The sequence below is a fragment of the Lepisma saccharinum genome, chromosome 7 (assembly GCF_977018435.1).
Source record: "Lepisma saccharinum chromosome 7, izLepSacc3.1, whole genome shotgun sequence".
NCBI classification, from domain to species: Eukaryota; Metazoa; Arthropoda; class Insecta; order Zygentoma; family Lepismatidae; genus Lepisma; species Lepisma saccharinum.
The window spans coordinates 31,477,547-31,499,642 of record NC_139235.1 but is presented as its reverse complement, the minus strand read 5'-3'; the positions used below and the strand labels follow the sequence as shown (position 1 = coordinate 31,499,642).

The 22,096-nt window shown below is 37.8% G+C and overlaps 1 long non-coding RNA gene across 1 annotated transcript in view; it reads left to right on the top strand.

The window, feature by feature from the left end:
• Positions 1–9,382: 9,382 nt before the first annotated feature.
• Positions 9,383–22,096, top strand: part of LOC145990175 (uncharacterized) — a 33,804-nt gene continuing 21,090 nt past the window's right edge. The window contains exons 1-2 of the long non-coding RNA XR_014441942.1: positions 9,383–9,437; positions 18,125–18,181. This is a non-coding gene — a long non-coding RNA (uncharacterized LOC145990175). The remainder of the gene's footprint in view (positions 9,438–18,124; positions 18,182–22,096) is intronic.

The following is a 22,096-nucleotide window of genomic DNA, read 5'->3' as shown; positions in this document are numbered from 1 at the left end:
CTTTTCTTCCTCTTCTTCCTTTTCTTTCTTTCTCTTTTCTTCCTGACTTTCCACCAGGACACGGAGAACTTCTAACTCCCTTTCTCTTTTCTCTTCAGCTTCTCTCTTCTCCATCTCCCTTTTCTCTTCAGCTTCTCGCTTCTCCACCTCTCTTTTCTCTTCAAGAGACTTTATCAGTGTCCTAAACTGATGTACATCTTCTTTCCTTTTAGCTTCTTCTTCTGCTTTCTCTCTTGCCCTTTTAGCTTCTTCTTCTGCTTTCTCTCTTGCCCTTTTAGCTTCTTCTTCTGCTTTCTCTCTTGCCCTTTTAGCTTCTTCTTCTGCTTTCTCCTCTTTAATACGGGCTGTCTCCTCTTCCTTCTCAAGGAGTCTCCTCTCCTCCATGGATTCGACCACCTGTCTCAGCTCTATCAACTCTTTCTTACGAGTTTTCTCTAATTGAGCAGTTTCCCTTTTCCTTTGCTTTTCATCAATCTGTCTACGCTCTTCCTCTTCTTTCTTACGTTCCTCTTTATCTTTCATTAACCACTCCAGCAGCCAATGGTCGGATTGGGTCTTACTTGGAAGACTTGGTTCAAGCAGGGACGCTACCAAGGGTGCTGATAAGCATGTTTTACACCTAGCCTCTGCATCAGTCTCTGAGGTCTCTTCTTGCCCCTCACATCTCAAATGGAAATTCTTGAGACACTGGAAACATTGGAAGGACTCCATCTCGGCTCCAGAATCATCACAGCATGCGAACCCAGTCTCACCTTCCATGGTTTTTCTCCCTCTGCTCCGTAGACTCATTCCGGACGTTTCTTTTTCCATTTTGTCACAATCGTATATGTCACAACACTTTACCTTCGTGAATTCTGTATGGTTTCTCCGAAAACACTTCACTACCTTCGTGAATTCAATGGACGAACACTGTCACTAACTCTTGCACTACAACCAGTGAGCCACTTCTAGTCCATATACGGCTTCACCACGTAACTAATCTGACCCCACGTTTTACAAGTCGAGCCCTGTGTTTTTGCAAATCGGGCCCCACGTTGGGCGCCAAAAACTTTTGCAACGTCCGAGCGCCGGAGCACTGCACACTACACCCCGGAGCGGTGCAAAAGTGTACCCATATATGCTAGCTTGTAGCCAGCCGAAGACATGGACTCAAAGTATCTCAGGGCTTGCGGGGTTTAGTATGGAAAGGTCAAAGGTCAACTTGTAAAAGTTTATTTATATTTATACACGCATGTAAATAACCAGTTTAGCACATACGCTCTTAAATCCTCCTCAGTGAGGTACCTGGGCAGTATTAGTATTCTTATCTAATTTAGGGGGGAACCAACTAGTACAGGTAACCAATAGGAACCTGGGTAGCCGTCACGTGCCACGCCGTCTGGGGACAACATGCGAAAGCGTCAATAGCGAGGGACGGGCCAAGGGGCCCGCGGTTTCACAAAGGTGTTGGTGTGAAAGGACGCCGCAAAGTCAATCCAGCTACGACAAGGGAACGGTTCGGTCCCTTGGCATGTCCAGTCAGTAGCAAGAGACGGCAAGGTACAAAGGGTAGGTCTGGAAGCACCCAGGAGACTTGGGCTTGGGCCGCCACGACCCAAGGGTAGCACATCAAGCTCTTATGGGGCAGACCAGGTAGGTAGGAAAACTGCTTTTCTTTTCTCCTCCTTCCTTCTCAAGGAAGCTATTGGATCCTGGTAGGGGAAACTTCCAGACTAGATCTGGGAACCAGGTCTTTCGCAGTCGGCATCTGGCAGTCGACTGAGCTCCGGGCCTCGCTGCTTTGTTTATATACTGTTTGGTGGCAGCACTGAGGCGGGTGGAGAAGATCGGAACTAAGCCGGCTGCAGCGTTGCAAACTCCTTTCAATTCACGAGATGCAACTCGTGCGTTATAAAATATCAAGTTTAGCATTGTAAAAACCACTAGCATGTGGCGATATAAACTTAACACTTGTGTGCTAAACTGAACACGTTACATTAAAGAAATTACAAGATAAAGAGATTCAACAATGCAAGTTACAAATTAAACAACAATTACTGCACAAAAGATAACTGAATGCGTAAACCACGCAGGGTATTTAGCATGCTTTCTTTAACCAAAACGTGTGTGCCATAACAATATATGCTTCATGCTTAACAACAATGCACTCAAAATTAGATAAAAGATAAATCAAAAGCGTAAGCCTCGCAGGGCATTTCTCAAGCATTAATAATTATATATTAAAGAATATGGCTATCACGCAGGATAGCTAAATGTGATGACCACGCAGGGTCGTTACAATATGACTTGGACTTCAGTAGGTTATTGAATCAAATATTCGTAACATAATCAGGGCAGATTATGATTTCTCTGAAAATCAATCAATCTCACCCATAAATAAATGATTGGCTTTGCACTTGTAAAATATGTTCTCAAGAACGAAAGTTTGTAGGGTAGTGGTACCGTTGTAGATTGTCAACCTGATGGTCGTAGGTTCAAACCTCTATGGTGGCAGAAAATTTTCGTAAGTTTTAGACATATCCCATTGTGTTCATTGTCCACACAGTGCAAAACGGAATGATTCCGTTTGGAATTAACGATGTGGGGAGGAGAAATGTTAAATAACAAAACCTATATTTCAACGAACTGAGAAGTGGAGAAAAATTGGATAATTCTTATAAATATGAAAATTACATTCATGCTTTTAGTGGTAAAATCGCAGGTAGAATCAAAGATCTTACATGGAAGATTTTATCTCGCTCTGAACACAGCCAAAAGGCATTTCGCACAGATCTAATACATTCTCAAATTCATTTTAAAATATTATTGAATGTTTCATGTCGATATTTTGATTAATGCATCAATACTTGATGCTGAGACGATATTTTCTACAAATACCTCATCTCAACTCTCGTCTCCTTCCTCTCCTCTTCTTCTCCTCTGCTTATATGTCATATCGCCTTCCCTCCTATTCTCGCCTCTCGTCTCCATACCATGTTTCTCCACCCCTCTTATCTCCTCTCCTGTCTTAGATTTCCGACTTCACTGCACTCTTCTCCTCTTCTTTTCGTTCTTCTCATTTTCTCTCTTTTACTCTACTCTCAACTCCCAACTTCTCATCTCCTCTTCTCCTCTCCTCTCATCTCTTTCCCTCCTCTCTTCTCCTCCTTGCTCCATTTTCCTCATCTCTCCTCGCATATTTTCCCTTTCTCCTCAATCCTATCTTATCTTCCCTCCTTTACTTTTCTCTTCTCCTTTCGCTCTCTCTTTTCATCTCTCATTTGTTGTCTCTTTTCGTTTTTTCTCTACTCTTTTCCTTTGTATAGACTCATCAGCCATGAAAAACTAGAAAATCAATTTTCTTTCTTTCAGAGAGTATTTCTTATCTGCGACAAATGTAATACTGATATTTTTTTACAGTTTTATAAAATAATACTTGTTTTTATTCCTTTCGCGTATTTCATAAATATATATTGTGCATATGGCAACCCTGAAATTGAGCCTAACTCTACACGCAACCCACCAGCGTAATTTGGGTTGCCTAGTTTAAAATGTCGTTGTCCTAAAACTTTTGAGAGACACTGTACAAATATCTAACTTAACATTAATATAGACTCATTATTAGGTTTTATACTGAACTGAGCAATGCGAATGGCAGATAAGGGTGTAGGATAGCTTACCCTGATCGGTTTAGAAAACAGACCAATAGCTCCTGCTTCTCCCATGATTCCAAGTAAAAAAACCTCGTGTCGCTCTCATGAGCACCTATTTAAGCCTTAGCTTGGCCTCCCGTCACCTCTAGCCAAGGGCTTACCGTTTCCCTTAAAAGGCTAATCTTACACATTTCTGAGCTGGAGCTCGCAAAGTGTGCAAGGGTCAATATTTCTTAAACCGAGCGAATGTGCTACGAGCTCCCTCTTTGCAAAACAATTTCCCAAATTGAAATTGTAATCATTAAAAATTTTAAATTGAACCTTCTGCCATTCACCAAAATTTAAAAGCTATTTTATTACATGAGGAGAAAAAGAAAGTTACATAACATAAAATAATAATGTCGAAAACCCTTCACCTTAAAATTAAATTGAACAAAATTGAAGCTCAAAGCTTGACTGCAGAAAGAAAGTGTTTTGTTTTTATTAGCCACACGCTGGAAGAGTCTTGTGTAATCAACAATGCTGACGTTTGGTAAACATGCGTTTTTAATAATTTGTCTGCCTGACTAACCTTGTATTAATGCGAAAAGCGCTCTCCCCATTTCAAACCAATTCTAAAGGCGTAAGAGGAGAGAGGTGGGGTTTCATTTCAACCCAATTGCCGCGATCACCCACACATAGGAAGAAAAACTAATAACCATAACTAACAATCAATAACAAGTCAATCTAACGAAACGATCCCACCTTTCTCTTTGTGAAGATATATAGAAGTGGTAGCTACACTATAAAATTTTGTCCTTCCCAAAAAATTCCCATGACGCAGGCACGTCATGAATCCCCCCCATCCTGTGGGCACCCCTGGTGATCAATCACTGCAATTCATTGGCGAAATCACTATTTTCAGGGTCTTTTGTGTGCGTTGCACCGTGTCACCGATATGTATGCAGATGTGCCAAGTTCATTTGGATTTTTCATTGCACTAAGGCGGTGCAGTTGAAAGTTGTGTTCAACTTTCCTGCTGACGGGTGAATCTGGAGGATCACTTGGGATGCTGCTCTAGAATTCTCGGGTATCCCTTGGAATTTCTAGATAGATTCAATCTTCTGGAGGTAAGAAGAACCTAGTTTGTTTCAAGTATAACCCACAGGAAGATTATCGTGCAAGGACACGTGCTTATGCTGGTTGAATAACAGCAAGAAATCTTAATCATCTTTTGGAGATTGGAAAATATCGGAAAATCATTCCTTGATGTTGTGCTCATACTGTTTGTGAAATTAAAGCACAGGTGACAGAATCATTCCCTTTAATAGAGAGTTTATTAATGGTAAGAGTCAGGCATCGAGCAAACAAGCTTCGACTATTGACTTTCAGAAATAAATTTAAGGAATGAATAGGCAAAGTGATCATATAAAACCTGTTTGAATGTCATAATCGGTTTTCGTTTGAATTGACCTGGCCAGGGTTATATAAAAGTTATTTGGTCGACGATCCTAATTTAAAAGCCTAGTTTTCAGGATAATTAAATAATATTTTGCCTATAGGTAGCAACTTTCTACATCCGTCATGCCATTATTTATTAGTGCATGTTCTTTTCTCATATTTGGTTTCATTCAGACCTTGTTTTCAGGTACAAATGGTAATTCCTTTAATAATAATAGAAATAATTTATCCTTAAGCCCACATAGAGACCAAGAATAGCGCGATAATTCAGTAAATTGCGAGGTTCTCAGTTTTGTAATAGTCCGTAATTTTTCGTTACCTGAATTTACATCTTGAATAGACATTTCTTAAGATGCGTAAACGTCATAATACTTTTAGCGCACTTAATTTCAGAGTCCCATATTTCATTTTATATCTACATAAAAAATACACACGATTTCGTTAAGCATTTTATTTTATACGTCGCTGCTCATTAAATGTTGGCAAAACTTATACATTGCTGTTCATTCTTATTTGGTTTCTGATTTGCCAATAGGCGGTACTGGACTATAATCTGAATGAACGAAACTTAGAATGGTTGATTGATTGATTTAGTTTATTTTACTTCGCGTTTTGTGCCTCTTGGCTAATTTGCAAAGATGGGGATGAGTGATGAAATGATAAAATTGATGAATCATTCACAAACAAACAAGCCCGAGCGGGATTCGAACCCGTGACCCTTGGCATCGCGAAACTTAGAATGGTATTGTTTCTGTTCGATTAGATATTAAGCACAAGGGCGCCCGCAGAGGGGGTGAAGATATCTGGAAAGACTTAATACAATTTATATCTTGAAATTGTAGCGTGAAAACATGGACGAGGTGTGCGGTGAAGAAAAGCAGATTAAGTGCCTATGCAAATTATCCTAGTGGTGGGGATGCTATATGAGAATTATCTAAACTGGGGATCACCCCACCTTTCCTTCACCTTAAGTACTGCTGCTCCCTCCCTTTCTGAGAAATATCTTGCGGGTGGCCTTGATTAAGCCAATAACGCCCAATTATAAGCATGCATAAGATCTGCATGTGAGGTTTAAATCAACGGAAACTGATTACAGCCTACTAAGTAGTATTCTGGGGAGCTCTTTGCAAACATTTATAAGATTATTAAAATGGCAAACCAACTAAGTTCATCCCCTCTCTCCTCTCTAAGATCATCTTAAAGTTTTCTTCACGAATCTAGTCGCAAGTGGTTCTCAGTTGTAGTAAAATTAGGAAAATGCGAAGCTTTGTTGCATAGAAATTAAGGAAATTTAAATTTTAACTATTCCATTGCCTATGTAGATTGTACTTTTAAATGCCGTGCAGCATTATAATTTGCTCAGTACCATGAACAAAAGGATTACCCATTAATATTATCACATATTAAAATTATACCTTCTTTATTCTGAAGAAGAAATATGTTCTTTAATAAATTTGCAACCATCTATAATAGCGTATTTATTCCTTTTAACAATTCCATTTCTTTTGGATAAGATGGTGTGGGGATCACCTGTCTCCCAAGGAGAATGCCTGTGATGATTTTTTTAATGGATAAAAGCATAAATAAAGTAAGCCGCAGCTAGCCCCCCCCCTAAGAGAAAACTACGTCAACGGAACTTGCCCCCCTTCCCTTTCTGCCACTTTTGCCCCCGTACTATGCTAAACCTTAGCTACCAAGGGGAAGGAAAACTGTCCTCCTCCCCCCCCCCCCTTAGGTTTGGCACCTTGTTCCCGCGGTTTTGGAGCCCATCATCCCCACTGCTTGCATGACATGTTCAATTCAGACTTCCCCAAAAGTAATCTTTCATCCCATGCTAAAACTCCTAATTAATCAAATCCCACCATGTTTTTTTTGGGGGGGCGGGGGATTAAAAAATATCTTCCTGAGAAATGGCAGCATTGTAAGAGAACTACAGAATGAAATCCGGAGAAATATTTAACAGGTGAGGTATGCAAAGACTCCCATCCTCTCTTCCGCTCTTCTTTGTTTTTTCCTCTCTCTTTTCATTTTCTATCGGGATTGGACCTACAGTTTAGAGTAGGATACGAGCATTGTACAAGGCGGCATTTGGCATGGGGGATTTTTATTGAACGTGTTGTCATATCGCATTCATGGTAGCACTGCAAGACGTTTGTATCATGAACAAGCTTACATTTTAAAATTTAATGAAAATCTTTGGTTTAAAATATGAAAGTTATTGGGGAGAGAGATTTGTAACCCTTCAAACATCGTAGTACCAACAGTATTTCTGTTGGGTTGTCTGACTCGGGCAAGTTGTTTCAAAAAATAGAACGGAGCTGTTGGCAATACAATTTTTTTGATGTTACATGTTTCATACTATTGGATAGGTTTCATAACATATTTTGCTGTTTTTAGCATATGATTATCCGGCCCCAAGTAATTACCATTTTAATCTTCGTTTTAATTGTAGTTGAAATACAAAAATGGAAATCAGGAGTCATTTTAAGAGGGGTTTGTATTTACCACCGTGTTCCTTACTGCTTTGAATTGAAAATGTTGATTCTCTCTAAATTTCTGGAGGGCCTGTAGCCCCGTCAGCTCCCCTCAGCGTACGACAGTGCTACCAGAGATACGTGAAGTCTCATGTTAGAGATCTTAAATACCGAGTTATATATTTGCTTTCAACGTCAAGGTTTACTTGTCTTAATGGTATAGAGTATTATTGATTCTGAAAAGATTGATCGGAATTTTCCACTATTTCCTCCTGTGGTGCAACTAGTTAGTGGATTGCGCTTATAATAAGAAGAGGGGGCATGCGCCAATTGAGTGACATTGCTTTCCGCATTCCACAGCGACGGTTTCTTTGCAGAGGACATGTCAATTTCACCTCACAGTGTTGGCAGTAACAATACTGAAGATTGTTGTGCGAACGTTCAAAATCAGCCAGGTAAGTTTGATGGCAATTGCTTAAAGGTGTGCGTGTGTGATAGAGAAAGAAGGGGGTATGGAGATTAGAAGGTTTTTGTCGGTCTTGTTGTGAACCACTTTTGGAAGTCGCAGCGAATGAGTGAAAGAAGCAGTTTTCTTGTGAAAAACAATACCCAATCAATGTACTTTATAATCTGGTTGCTTAATATTTTGATCCTGGCCTTGTATAAGGGGGCAATTAAACGGGTCGGAACTCCTCACATTTGTTTAGTAAATATTTTGCATTAATTATCTAATAGAATAATCAGAGGACATGAAAAGATAAATTCTGTAACTTTTAAAAGAGTTTGTGTTCTTTTAAGTCCACTTTTATGCACAGATAGGCTAATTGGGACTGAATCTACACTTTTTAAAGCGGGAGCCGAACTTCTATGTGCCTCCATCAGGTATCGAACCCAGGACCCCTTGATTACAAGGCGACAACGTTACTACTAAGTCATCGAAGATGCCCAAAAAGCGGAAATATAATTTAGTATACAAAAAATCCTGTTCCGCAATAACAGAATACATTTCATATTTGAAAGTTTAAAACATATTTGTTATTTCTTACTGTTACGGGGATCGTGTATTGGAAAAGCAACAGCAATATGTAAAATATTATATTTATTTATATTTTTGTTGGGTTGTCTGACTTGGGCAATTTGTTTCGAAAATTAGAACACAGCTGTTGGAAATACGATGTCCTTGATGTTACGTATTTCTTACTTTTCGAATGGTTTTAGTACATATTTTGCTGTTTTCAGCACATAATTATCCGGGTCCTGTTAATAATAATTGTAACCTTCATTTTAATACCTATTCAAAGACAAAAATGGAAACCAGGACAAAATCCCATTCCATCTATATTTTTTTATTCAAAACATATTAGGGTTTCTAATTACAATTTTAATATTAATACAACTTTCATTAATATTTCCTGGGTCATTTTAGAGAGGTGTGCATTTACCACCGAATTCTTTACTGCTTTTATCATATTTTCTCGAAATTTCTGGTTGGTCTGTATCCCCATCAGCTCCCCTCAGCTTACGGCAATGGTACCGTGGAGTCGAATGGGGGAAATCCCTTTAATCTGGAGAGCAGCATGTTTTCGAAATATCATGTCTGGAATTTTAAATATCTAGTTATATATTTTCTATTTGATATTCATCGTCAAGGTTTACTTGTCTTATAGGGTATTATTGCTTCTGGAAACATTGATCGGATTTTTCTAGTATTTCCTCCTGTGGCGCAACTAGCTAGTGGATTGGTGTATAATAAGAAGAGGGGGGCATGCGCCACCCGAGTGACGTTTCTTTGCACATTCCACAGCGACAGTTCCTTTGCAGCAGACATGTCAGTATGAGCTCATGGTGTTGGTAGTAACAATACTGATAGGAATATTAAGAAATCAGCAAGGTAAGTTTGGTGGAAATTGATTAAATGTGCGTGCGCGTGTGTCTAAGTGTGTGTGTGAGAGAGAGAGAAAGAGAGAGCAACCCCATAGCAACATATTCTGATGCCCTAGGCAGGAGCGTATTTGACGTCCCCTCTCCTTTCGCCCACAACTACCAAACGCTGACATTTTATCCTTCGATATTTTCTTCTTGTACAGTGTCTCTCAAAAGTTTTAGGACAACGACATTTTAAACTAGGCAACCCAATTTACACAAGCCGTTGGTGGGTTGCGTGCAGAGTTAGGCTCCATTTCAGGGTTGCCACATGCACAATAGATATTTATAAAATACGCGAAAGAAATATAAACAAGTATTATTGTATAAAATTATTAAAAATTTCACTATTATATCGCAAATGACAAAATTCTTTCTGAAAGAAAAAAATAGACTTTCTAGTATTTCATCGCTGATGAGTCTACAGTAAGGAAAAGAGGTGAGAGGAAACGAAAGGTTACAAAAGAGAGGAGAAAGAGAAAGCGAAAGGAGAAGAGGAAAACTAGAGGAGAGAAGAAAGATAGGATAGACGAGGAGAGGAGATGTAGTGAGGAGAATGGAAAAAGATTCGAGGAGAGATGAGGAAAAAGAACAAAGAAGAGAAAAGAGGAGGAAAACGAGAGGAGAGGAGAGGAGGAGACGAGAAGACGGAAGTGGAGAGTAGAGTAAAGGAGAGAAAAAGAGAAGAACGAAAAAAGATAGAAAAGTGCAGTGGAGTCGGAAATCTAAGACAGGAAAGGCGATAGGAGTGGAGAAGAGTGGGATGGAGATAAGATGCGAGAAAAGTAGGGAAGGCGATATGAGATAAAAGCAGAACGGAAAGAGGGGAGAGAAGAAGGAGAAGGAACTGGAGAGAAGAGGTAGTAGCAGAAAATATCGTCTCAGCGTCAAGAATGGATGCATTGGTCAAATTATCGACATGAAACATTCAATAACATTTTGAAATGTGCTGGAGAATATATTAGATCGGTGCGAAATGCCTTTTGGCTGAGTTCAGAGCAAATTAAAATCTTCCATGTAAAAAAATGAATGTAATTTTTAATATTTATAAGAATTATTCAATTTTTCTCCACTTCTCGGTTCGTTGAAATGGAGATTTTGTAATTCAATATTTCCCCTCCCCCCATCGTTAATTCCAAACTGAATCATTCCGTTTCACACGGCGTGGACAATGAACACAATGGGATATGTCTAAAACTTACGAAAATTTTCTGCCACCGGAAGGGTTTGAACCTACGACCATCAGGTTGACAATCCTGAACGGTAGCCACTACCCTACAAACTTTAACTCATTAAACCAGGTAGAAGAACCACTACACCACGCCTTTACCTTCGAATTAAACAACAATTTTCTTTAAGTATTCTGTCCCTCCAATATTGTAAATGTCGTTTGGTATACGTGTTGTTGAACTTTTACTTTAATTTTGATTTGCTTTCTTGTAGTATAACAGATATCTTCGAGAAATAATTTTCGAAGTGATTAAAAACGAGAATATTGGTAGTTGTGAAAATGCGAGTTATTTCTTCTAACTTATTATTGTGATTAGACATTATTAATGGAAAATATCTAGAGGCTTGAACATTACAGGACGATGTTCTTTTCCTGTGATACTGTAACAGACAAAATGCTTGTTTACTGATGCAAGTCTTGTGTCCAGAACAGTCTTATGAAATGTATTTGCCGTTGCATAAGATAACACGAAATAATTACAGCGTGTGCGAACTACCAAATCTGTGCAACGTTATACGTAAACAGGCGGAAAATTTTATTCATAAAATCACTTCACATTTGACAGTGTTAGTCAAGAGAGACTCGTGGGACACTGTGTTAAGGTGCTGGACTAAATCCTTCTAATTTTTTTCCCTCGAAGAACAACAATTTCTAAGGAAGAGCAACAGTGATGATCTTTCTTATTTCTTTTAAATGCTTACACTTTCCTTTAATTGGGTTAAAAATAAATAAGAATATTGCTTGCATTTCTGTCATTGACGTAGACCAGAGAGAGAGAGAGAGAGAGAGAGAGAGAGAGAGAGAGACAGACAGACAGATATTACAAAATACCTAGTCGAAATACTGCAAGCGCTATTAAAAAGTCATGATAATTCTATGTTGCGTACTTAGAATTATTCATACAATAAAGAACATGTCTAATTGTGAGTTAACAAAAAAAAACAATAATAAAGAGAGACATTTTCGCATCACGATTGTAGTTCGAAAAAGTCGGGACAGGGATTGAAAGTAACGTACTGTCCTGACTAAATCGGTGAATCGGACGTCTGGTAGCCTTGCATCAATGATTATAAAACTAAAACCACCCAATATTGAAGCTTGAAGACTTTTGCGCAAGAAATAGATTCATTTATACAAAAGCAAAATTGAAATTTTTACTCATTTCAAAAATCGACGACGTTATTTTCGTATTTATTTATTTATAGGTTCACATTTAAATATTTTAGGGTTCGAGGGGAAGCATGGCCCACATGGCCCCTCTCTTGGGTACTGACCTTACGTAGACAGTGGAAGAGAAATTTTGGAGAACCTTTCTATTAAATTTAGTATTTACATTCACCTTATGCTCAGATAGGTTAAACCGTTTATTGACAATCGTGAACTTTTCGTTTAATAGATAATATTTGGTTTTAAACGACGGGAGAACATTGGTCGAATGTCCTTTCTTGCTCTTTTGAGAGAATATATACTTCTACAATAGCAATCGCGTTCGGAAACCGTGAAAAAAAAAATGACTTGGTTTTCAAAGGCAGACAAGCTTGGTAGTCTAGCTTGCTCGCGATCAAAGTGACTCACTCACGCTATTCAAGGCCGCTTCTTATCGCAAAACACTGGGCTTCGATGCACAGTGTCTGCACCCAGCACGTTACAAGTGACCAGAGTAGAATTTTAAAGAGAATCTGAAGAATGGTAGATTTCATCAGAGGCGACTAGGTAGGCACAAGCTCAACATGCAATATTTTAAGTGATAATTCCTGACAAACAAAAAACCGTATTGAATAATTATTGGGATAGTAATACGTGTATCCGCTCCTTTTTAACAATGTAACCTCGAAGACAATCTGTATTCCATTTATTTATATTGGCAACTTGGTCAACCGGAGGCTATTTTATCGCCTTCGATAATCGAATTGTCTGATCGATTATTTCTTGTTTACCCAGGAACATGCCCCATAGGTGATTTCCGAGACCGGGTTACGTTACTCACTCGTAGCTCCCCAATTTTTTCACGATTGTAGGTTGCCACCGGTCCCATACACAGGCCGAGAACCTAGAGAGTGAGCATAGGCGGACTCGAATCCATGCCGTCCTGCAGTCGGAGGCCACGGAGGAGGACTTTTCTTATTTTACCTTTGGCTAATCGCGACGATGAGGATGAATAATGAATAGAAAAATAAAGAAGGTCACGCACAAAGTACAGGACGATCTTCAACCTGTTAAGTGACGAGTTCAAGCCCTAAATATGAGGATTTCAACCTTTGACGACCTCAATTTCAAAATTATAAACAAAATGTCTACTTACACTAAACTTCTCATCAAGGCCAAAATAGTTTGTAACTGTGAAACTACCCCTGAATACAAATTGACATTTTATTCCATGTGAGTAAGAATTAAATGTGTGGTATACAGAGATAGATGATACCTTTTGAGAAACAATGAACTGTACCCTGTCCCAGAATCTCTGGAGCAAAGCCGTGCATAGCGGACGAGAAGTGGAGAGAGGGGAGAGGGGATCGAGTGGACAGAGCGAATCAGTGCACGCTACTGGGAAGGCTGGTAACTGCAGTGACTTTCCTCCCTCCACGCAATCCCATTCCTCTCACGTGTTCATCGCTGCTTAGATACTTGTTTTCGTTCACCTGCTCCAGAGATAAGTGGGACAGAGTGTAGTTCGCATACATGTAGCAAGTAAAGAAACTTATCCCAGAATGAAAATTCCACATAGTTTTAAAACGTTTGTTTAAGCAATGAATAACTGGAAACGGATCACACATAATTCCCTTGCCAAAATCTAGTGGTCGAAAATTAATTTCAAGACATTTCATATATATTCACCATATTCAAAGTTATAAGGAACTATTTTGTAGATGTTCATGAAACCGTTATAAAATTACAGATAAAATATATTCACAAGCTTAGATATACTAATACGAAGAAAGAAATTCAGAGTTAAATTTCACATGTGTATAAAGTAATTCTAGAAGTACAGAGCTATATCTGAGTATTTAACTTCTTTTTTGCAGATAACGTTTACAATATTGAGGCGAAAGAATAATTAGGAACAGTAGCTCCAAGAAAACAAAGTGCGTAGTGTATTGGTTAGAGTTCTTGAAAGCATTGCGGTCCCACGTTCGATCCTCCATACTAGATGTTCCTTAAAAAAAAATCCCTTCTATTAAACAAGAGCATGGTAACACTATTTGTAATAGCAGTATATAGTGGCTACGTTGTTCTGCATATGGAATTTATAAAAAAAATATAAATAAATGAATTGACACACGTTCAACGGGATATTTTTATATATAAGATCATGGATTATAATACTCTAACGATAATTGTGTACTGCTTCAAAGACATTGACAAATATTAATGAAATAACTATTTATATGTGTGGCAATTCAAGACATGCTAATTTTACCCCTTTTCCCACTCGAGTTCAATGCAAGGATGTGTAAAAATTTCAATTTTGCTCTTGTATAAATGAATCTGTTTCTTGGCCAAAAGTCTTCAAGCTGCAATATTGGGTGGTTTTAGTTTTATAATCATTGATGCAAGGCTACCAGACGTCCGATTCACCGATTTAGTCAGGACAGTACGATACTTTCAATCCCTGTCCCGACTTTTTCGAACTACAATCGTGATGCGAAAATGTCTCTTTATTATTGTTTTTTTTTTGTTAACTCACAATTAGACATGTTCTTTATTGTATGAATAATTCTAAGTACGCAACATAGAATTATCATGACTTTTTAATAGCGCTTGCAGTATTTCGACTAGGTATTTTGTAATATCTGTCTGTCTGTCTCTCTCTCTCTCTCTCTCTCTCTCTCTCTGGTCTACGTCAATGACAGAAATGCAAGCAATATTCTTATTTATTTTTAACCCAATTAAAGGAAAGTGTAAGCATTTAAAAGAAATAAGAAAGATCATCACTGTTGCTCTTCCTTAGAAATTGTTGTTCTTCGAGGAAAAAAAATTAGAAGGATTTAGTCCAGCACCTTAACACAGTGTCCCACGAGTCTCTCTTGACTAACACTGTCAAATGTGAAGTGATTTTATGAATAAAATTTTCCGCCTGTTTACGTATAACGTTGCACAGATTTGGTAGTTCGCACACGGTGTAATTATTTCGTGTTATCTTATGCAACAGCAAATACATTTCATAAGACTGTTCTGGACACAAGACTTGCATCAGTAAACAAGCATTTTGTCTGTTACAGTATCACAGGAAAAGAACATCGTCCTGTAATGTTCAAGCCTCTAGATATTTTCCATTAATAATGTCTAATCACAATAATAAGTTAGAAGAAATAACTCGCATTTTCACAACTACCAATATTCTCGTTTTTAATCACTTCGAAAATTATTTCTCGAAGATATCTGTTATACTACAAGAAAGCAAATCAAAATTAAAGTAAAAGTTCAACAACATGTATACCAAACGACATTTACAATATTGGAGGGACAGAATACTTAAAGAAAATTGTTGTTTAATTCGAAGGTAAAGGCGTGGTGTAGTGGTTCTTCTACCTGGTGTAAGGAGTTAAAGTTTGTAGGGTAGTGGCTACCGTTCAGGATTGTCAATCTGATGGTCGTAGGTTCAAACCCTTCCGGTGGCAGAAAATTTTCGTAAGTTTTAGACATATCCCATTGTGTTCATTGTCCACGCCGTGTGAAACGGAATGATTCAGTTTGGAATTAACGATGGGGGGAGGGGAAATATTGAATTACAAAATCTCCATTTCAACGAACCGAGAAGTGGAGAAAAATTGAATAATTCTTATAAAAATTAAAAATTACATTCATTTTTTTAGTGGTGTAATCGCAGGTAAAATCAAAGATCTTACATGGAAGATTTTAATTTGCTCTGAACTCAGCCAAAAGGCATTTCGCACCGATCTAATATATTCTCCAGTACATTTCAAAATGTTATTGAATGTTTCATGTCGATAATTTGACCAATGCATCCATTCTTGACGCTCAGACGATATTTTCTGCAACTACCTCTTCTCTCCAGTTCCTTCTCCTTCTTCTCTCCCCTCTTTCCGTTCTGCTTTTATCTCATATCGCCTTCCCTACTTTTCTCGCATCTTATCTGCATCCCACTCTTCTCCACTCCTATCGCCTTTCCTGTCTTAGATTTCCGACTCCACTGCACTTTTCTATCTTTTTTCGTTCTTCTCTTTTTCTCTCCTTTACTCTACTCTCCACTTCCGTCTTCTCGTCTCCTCCTCTCCTCTCCTCTCGTTTTCCTCCTCTTTTCTCTTCTTTGTTCTTTTTCCTCATCTCTCCTCGAATCTTTTTCCATTCTCCTCACTACATCTCCTCTCCTCGTCTATCCTATCTTTCTTCTCTCCTCTAGTTTTCCTCTTCTCCTTTCGTTTTCTCTTTCTCCTCTCTTTTGTAACCTTTCGTTTCCTCTCACCTCTTTTCCTTACTGTAGACTCATCAGCGATGAAATACTAGAAAGCCTATTTTTTTCTTTCAGAAAGAATTTTGTCATTTGCGATATAATAGTGAAATTTTTAATAATTTTATACAATAATACTTGTTTATATTTCTTTCGCGTATTTTATAAATATCTATTGTGCATGTGGCAACCCTGAAATGGAGCCTAACTCTGCTCGCAACCCACCAACGGCTGTGTAAATTGGGTTGCCTAGTTTAAAATGTCGTTGTCCTAAAACTTTTGAGAGACACTGTACCATGGTTTGGGATATTTTCATCGTGTACAATTACTGAAATCAGGAACAAATATAAACTCATTAAAAGTAATATATGTTATATTTAAAGATTCGTATTTTTCTTATTTTAAAAAGTTTATCATATTTTAGAATATTGCACTTGTGGCTTAGTGCTTGTAGAACATCTTTAGATACGTACTATTACTACCCAGCACTTGCAGAAAAATCGACGAATGGCAACAATTTCATAAAACTAACAACAATAACAACGGCGCAGCGTAGCCAGGATTTTATGTCTCGGAAAGTGAACACAGAGAAAAACATTTTGGGGAAAGTTGAGAATGTCTGTAAGCAAGCATAATGTAAAACATCAACTTCTTAAGTCGAAATGGATTTATGATAGACGTGACGTGGTCCAACAGAGAAATCATGCACCGAGTTGAATGGTGGTGACCCCCACTGTGGGAGTTAAGCTTGTTGTTTGGGGGGGGGGGGTATGCCCACTCAGTGGCATATTTTATGATTTCCTTTTGGGAGGTAGTTTTTTTGGGTGTGCGCAAATCTGCATATATTTACTTTATTTCTCGGGGCAAAGAAACTATCATTTAAAGCAATTTTATGGAAATCCTTCAAATAACCTAAGTTGTTATTATTATTGTTTTAATCCGTATTACATTCATTAACATTATTATTATTATTAAAAGAATAACTATATATATATATACAATTATTGAATTACAATTTTTGGTTGCTTAATGTCGCTTTTAGAGTACTGCATCGGACCACTTTCGCTCGCTCAAACTCGTTCGAGTCTCCCACGCTCGAGCTTGCTACGCTCGGTCGTACTGCACTCGGAGTGGAATGATTGGCAACGTCCTGTATTTCAGAGCCTAATAAGCAGCACTGTCAACCTAAAACCCATACATGGAAGGAAACCGCTCAATGCAATTACAATTCTAAATAATAATTCCGTATATTATTAAGTAGGACTGAAATACAGCACATATGAAAGCATGCAATATCTACAGATCGAAACGTAAAATGGATACCCATGCTGGCAGACCTGCCTAAGCAATTACAAATATCGTATCACAATGCAAGAAGTACGTGTGCATCATTGTTCACTTACCGAAAGAGGATAATCATATTTTGCGAAATAATAAAATGCAGTTATAACATTCAATCGAACATCATTCCAATGTGACAATAAAATAACATTAAAAAAAACATACAATGTCAGCCTAAGCAGTTTCAGCCCATAATCATCTATTTCATTTTCACGTATCTCGGTAAGATACACAAAACTGCATTTTAACATGGAGATGATGACTATTTTCACTTATTTTTCAATTTCACTTCGTCTTTTACTTCACGATCTATATATGAGGGCTCACTACCATAGACAAATTACGGAAATACGTGTACTAATATGGTTCGAGAGTTCGGTCGTTTTTCGCTCGAGCGTAAGAACTATCAAGTCTGCATGCCACCTATCGTTGCCCGTGAGAACGATTTGCCGCTCGAGTGAAAAACACTCATTGCAGTACTCTAGTCGCTTTCCTTGCTTTGGACGTATCTACGAGGTGTAAGTTCAAACAAGAACTACTCAAATTTTTCTCAGGTATGTCAAGAGGCAAACTTTGCCACTTGATATATCTGAGAAGAATTTGAATAGTCCTTGTTTGAACCTACACCTTCGTTGAACTTCAGTACCTTCTAATACCTTAATTTTTATTCCAGAAGATCCGGAAACATTCATTAGGAGGACGTTCGTTTGTCTTGGAGAAACTCTTTCTGGTAAGAAGTTTTCTATTTATTGTTGTTGCCTTCAAACATAGGATTTATATACCCCCCTCCCCTCACAGATATCGAGAAAAGAAAATACGTGGTCAATTTGATATTCACCCGCACATCCTTATTTTTTGTAGGCATTTGAAATCGATAAATTAAAATATTTACAAACCGATAATAATGTTCACCTGATAGTTAACTACGATGGACGCTCGTAGAAAAGTTTCCACGTACGAGGCGTCAGAATCAATATGTTCTGAATTCTGACATGCTACATGCCATGTGACGTCATATTTACAGATCAATAAGTCTTTTCTTCGATTATAATTGGAATCACGCAATCAACTGTATTTGAACAAACATTATCATGTTTTATTATGTTTTATTTTCCACTTTACTGCCTAAAGTTTACTTGAAGTATAATTGTCCATTTTAGACTTGGATGCAAATTAAAAAGAATAAAATAGGTACACACGAAAAATCTGGTTTTTTATTCTGTCACTTCGTTGGGTACAACAGGGAAAGCAGCGTCAGGAAGAAAGATTGATTCTTGAAGAGACCGAAGCTTGTGGAATAGAGTAGGGAGAATATAATTTGACATCTTCGCACCCTCTCCTTGACCCTGATTGTAAATATGTTCTCATTTTTTACCCTTCTATTTCGGTAACTCCCACAGCTCGTAAGGAATTCGTACCAAAAGATAGTGTGAGCGAAGAAAACTTTAATATCTATTTCTTTTTACAACTGATATTAATATTGATTTAATAGTGTGCTAATAATTTCATGTGGGCCCGCAAGGTTTACAATTTTCCAGTTTTTTTTGGGGGGGGGATGGGTCGTCCGGCATCTGGGATGACAACCACCTGTACTCTTAAGATTGACACAATTTTAAGGAACCTTCGACAGACTAACATGCCTAAAGGAATTTTTCAACTTTTCAGTTAAGGGTCAAATGACCCCACAACAGCGCCCTACATGCACCGACGGCAAACAGATGTAAGGACTGTTGTCTATCAGCAAATGAGCTTAACTGGTTTTTGAAGTTAAGATAGAATAAATCTTTTTCACTCATTAAATCCGAGGGAAATATATTTGTCTCTTTTATCCCCCACTCAGAATTTTTGAAGGGACGTGCCCCCACCCATGATGTCTGTCGTGAAACCGGAAGGAATACATATTAAATAAAGATGATTTTCTTAATGGCCAATAGAATTACACATATATTTATGTCAATCCAATATTTAGATTCACATTATTTAGAAACATATTACAATTTAACTGCAACTTCGCGTAAATGGCACGGTTTCTACCAAAAATAACAGCCATATTTATTAACATGTTCCTATCTTTGAGTTCCTGCAAGACGAATTTCTCCGATCTACGGTCATGAATTATTAAACACTGCATGTTGTCAGTTCTGTCAAATGATCAATTTATTTAAAAGTAAAGATAAACTGCCGATTCCCAAGAATTTGCCAATTACATTTATGAATACCATATCACCAAAAGTGTTAGACGCAGAATTCCAGCTGTGTGATGAATATTACACTTTAGTAGAGAGCACGGTGGATAAGAATCATTATTTTTATTTTTAAAAAATGGTGTTTTTTATATAAATGGTATTTTTATAAAAATAGATTTTTAATTTTTATTTTATTTATTTGAAAAATCTTGAATAGTACATAAAAATCCATTTTACATCAAGATATCAACCAGAAGAGAAATAAACAAAATAATAAGATTGACATATACATTACACACACACACATATACATGTATAACAAGAATAATAACAACTAGTGCACAATGAACATTATTTACTCTTCAGCTGCTTTATGCACGCCGTTCTGTAAGTCTGTTTTGATAAATGGAAGCCCGGAGCGTCTTTTAATGAGTTGTAAATGGTTTGTAGCCTTATTAGAAGTGATCTTTGTTCTAAATATAGCCTTGAAGATTTAATGTATAATAAGTTGTTGCATTTTTGTTGGGACGTGGAATTCTGATGTTAAGGAGTGGCAAGAGTTCGCTGGTGAAAAGTTGTCCATTCATGATTCTGAAAAGAAGTGTTAAATCTGAGAGTTGACGGCAAAGAGAAAGGTCATGAATTTGTGGAGTGGATAGAATTCCTTGTTTGGAGAAGTTTGCAAGGGTTGGACATCTGTGTTTGACTATTCTGACGAAGAAATTTACTACTTTGTCTGTTTTCTTTAAATTGCTTTCACATGCCATTGACCAAATACAGGAACCATATTCAAGAATAGGAACAACCCACATTGTAAAGTAGGTTCTGAGGGCAGAAACATGTGTTATGTCTGCAAATCTGTAAATTAGTCCGAATATTTTCATCGCTTTCGAAGTTATGTAGTCTATGTGATGGTTGAAAGTCAGTTTGCTATCAAAAATGGATTACGTGGGAGGAGCTCACGTGAGATCAGCGCACAGCAAGATTTCGTGGAACTAACGCACAGGATCTCAGGTGTTAGTGGGATTAGCGCACAGTATGATTATCAATAAGAAACTTCGCTCGCACTTTTCTTTCTAGATTTGGGACTGGACAACGTGTAGATTAATACACGAAGGTGGTTAAAAGTTCTTCTATCAGCAGCTTCTATTACAGCTTCGTCAACTTTTCAGAACGATTTCAATCAACTTTGCAACGTACGACAGAGAATTGAGGCAACGAAATAAATCTTCAGTTTCAACATATTTGTCTAAAATTGTTTTTATAAGCCTGTCGGTTTCAATATACTGTTTTCTTCTCTTGCGACCTGGAATGCCTAGGTCTATATGTAGATTTCTTTTTATCTTGTAGTAACACATAAACAGCTGGCCAGATGTTTGTTTCTTCTTCGGAACTTCCTGCATCAGCATGAATTGAATAAGTTTGCTCAAACTGTTTCGGACAACTTTTGAATGTTCCGTCAAGGTAGAAAGAATCACAAGATGTTAATAATTTGTTGTCACTGTTACTTGCAAACACCAGACATTTTTTTTCGTTGTCCACTGTCAGATCAAGCATAAGAAAGCTCGTCCCGTCGGAAAGTCTCAACACATTTTCATGCAAGGAGATTTCGGAACTACCAATCGGATTTTGGGTTGTTCCCAGTGTTTTCCTACGTATTTCACACAAAGAGGTTTTTACGTTATCATATTTTGGAATTTCAGTAACTAGTTCATAACCTCTATTCGTCAATTTCCCAAATTCTTGTTTGTAGACGACGTTCACTGGCGTAGACAGTTCCTCCCTTGCTCTTTTCCTGTACACAGACATGGTTTTTACAACTTCCAACTCTGCATCATTCGGAACACACTGATGAGTTTTTTTTTTTTTCCCCAAAACGTCGTTGTTTAATGTTGTCTTTAGTGATTTCTTGCACTTTAGCCGGCGTTCCTTTACACATCTCCAGTAGATAACATTTTCAGTCTTACGGCCAACACGATACTGATGTCCGTCCAGTAAGAGACAAGGTTTACCCTTGGCACTGGTAATAACTTCCATTGCGCATTCACCTGCAAGGAAAGAAAGAAGAACATTTGAATGTGCGCTTCACCCACGATCTTTTTCTCTCTGGGCGAAGATCACGCTGTGAACTCCTCCCACGTGCGCTTCTCGCACGACACCCAAAAATGACAGTAAGATCATTGTGCTGTCGTACGAACGGAATAATATATGAAAAAATATGTATAAAATATTGTTGATCAAAAAAGTGATAACTGTTTATGGAAAGGAAGCAAGGCGAAAGCAGCTTCCATCTGAATAGCAGACTGGAATCTGATCTTGTCTGTACACAACGCCAAAGTATTTTAAATGAAATTTGATTTTTATGATTTGTAAAGTATAATAATAACAATAATAGCAATAACAATAATAAAAGTTTCTGTGACTGAAGGACAAGGTATGATATCTTACTCTGCCCTCCA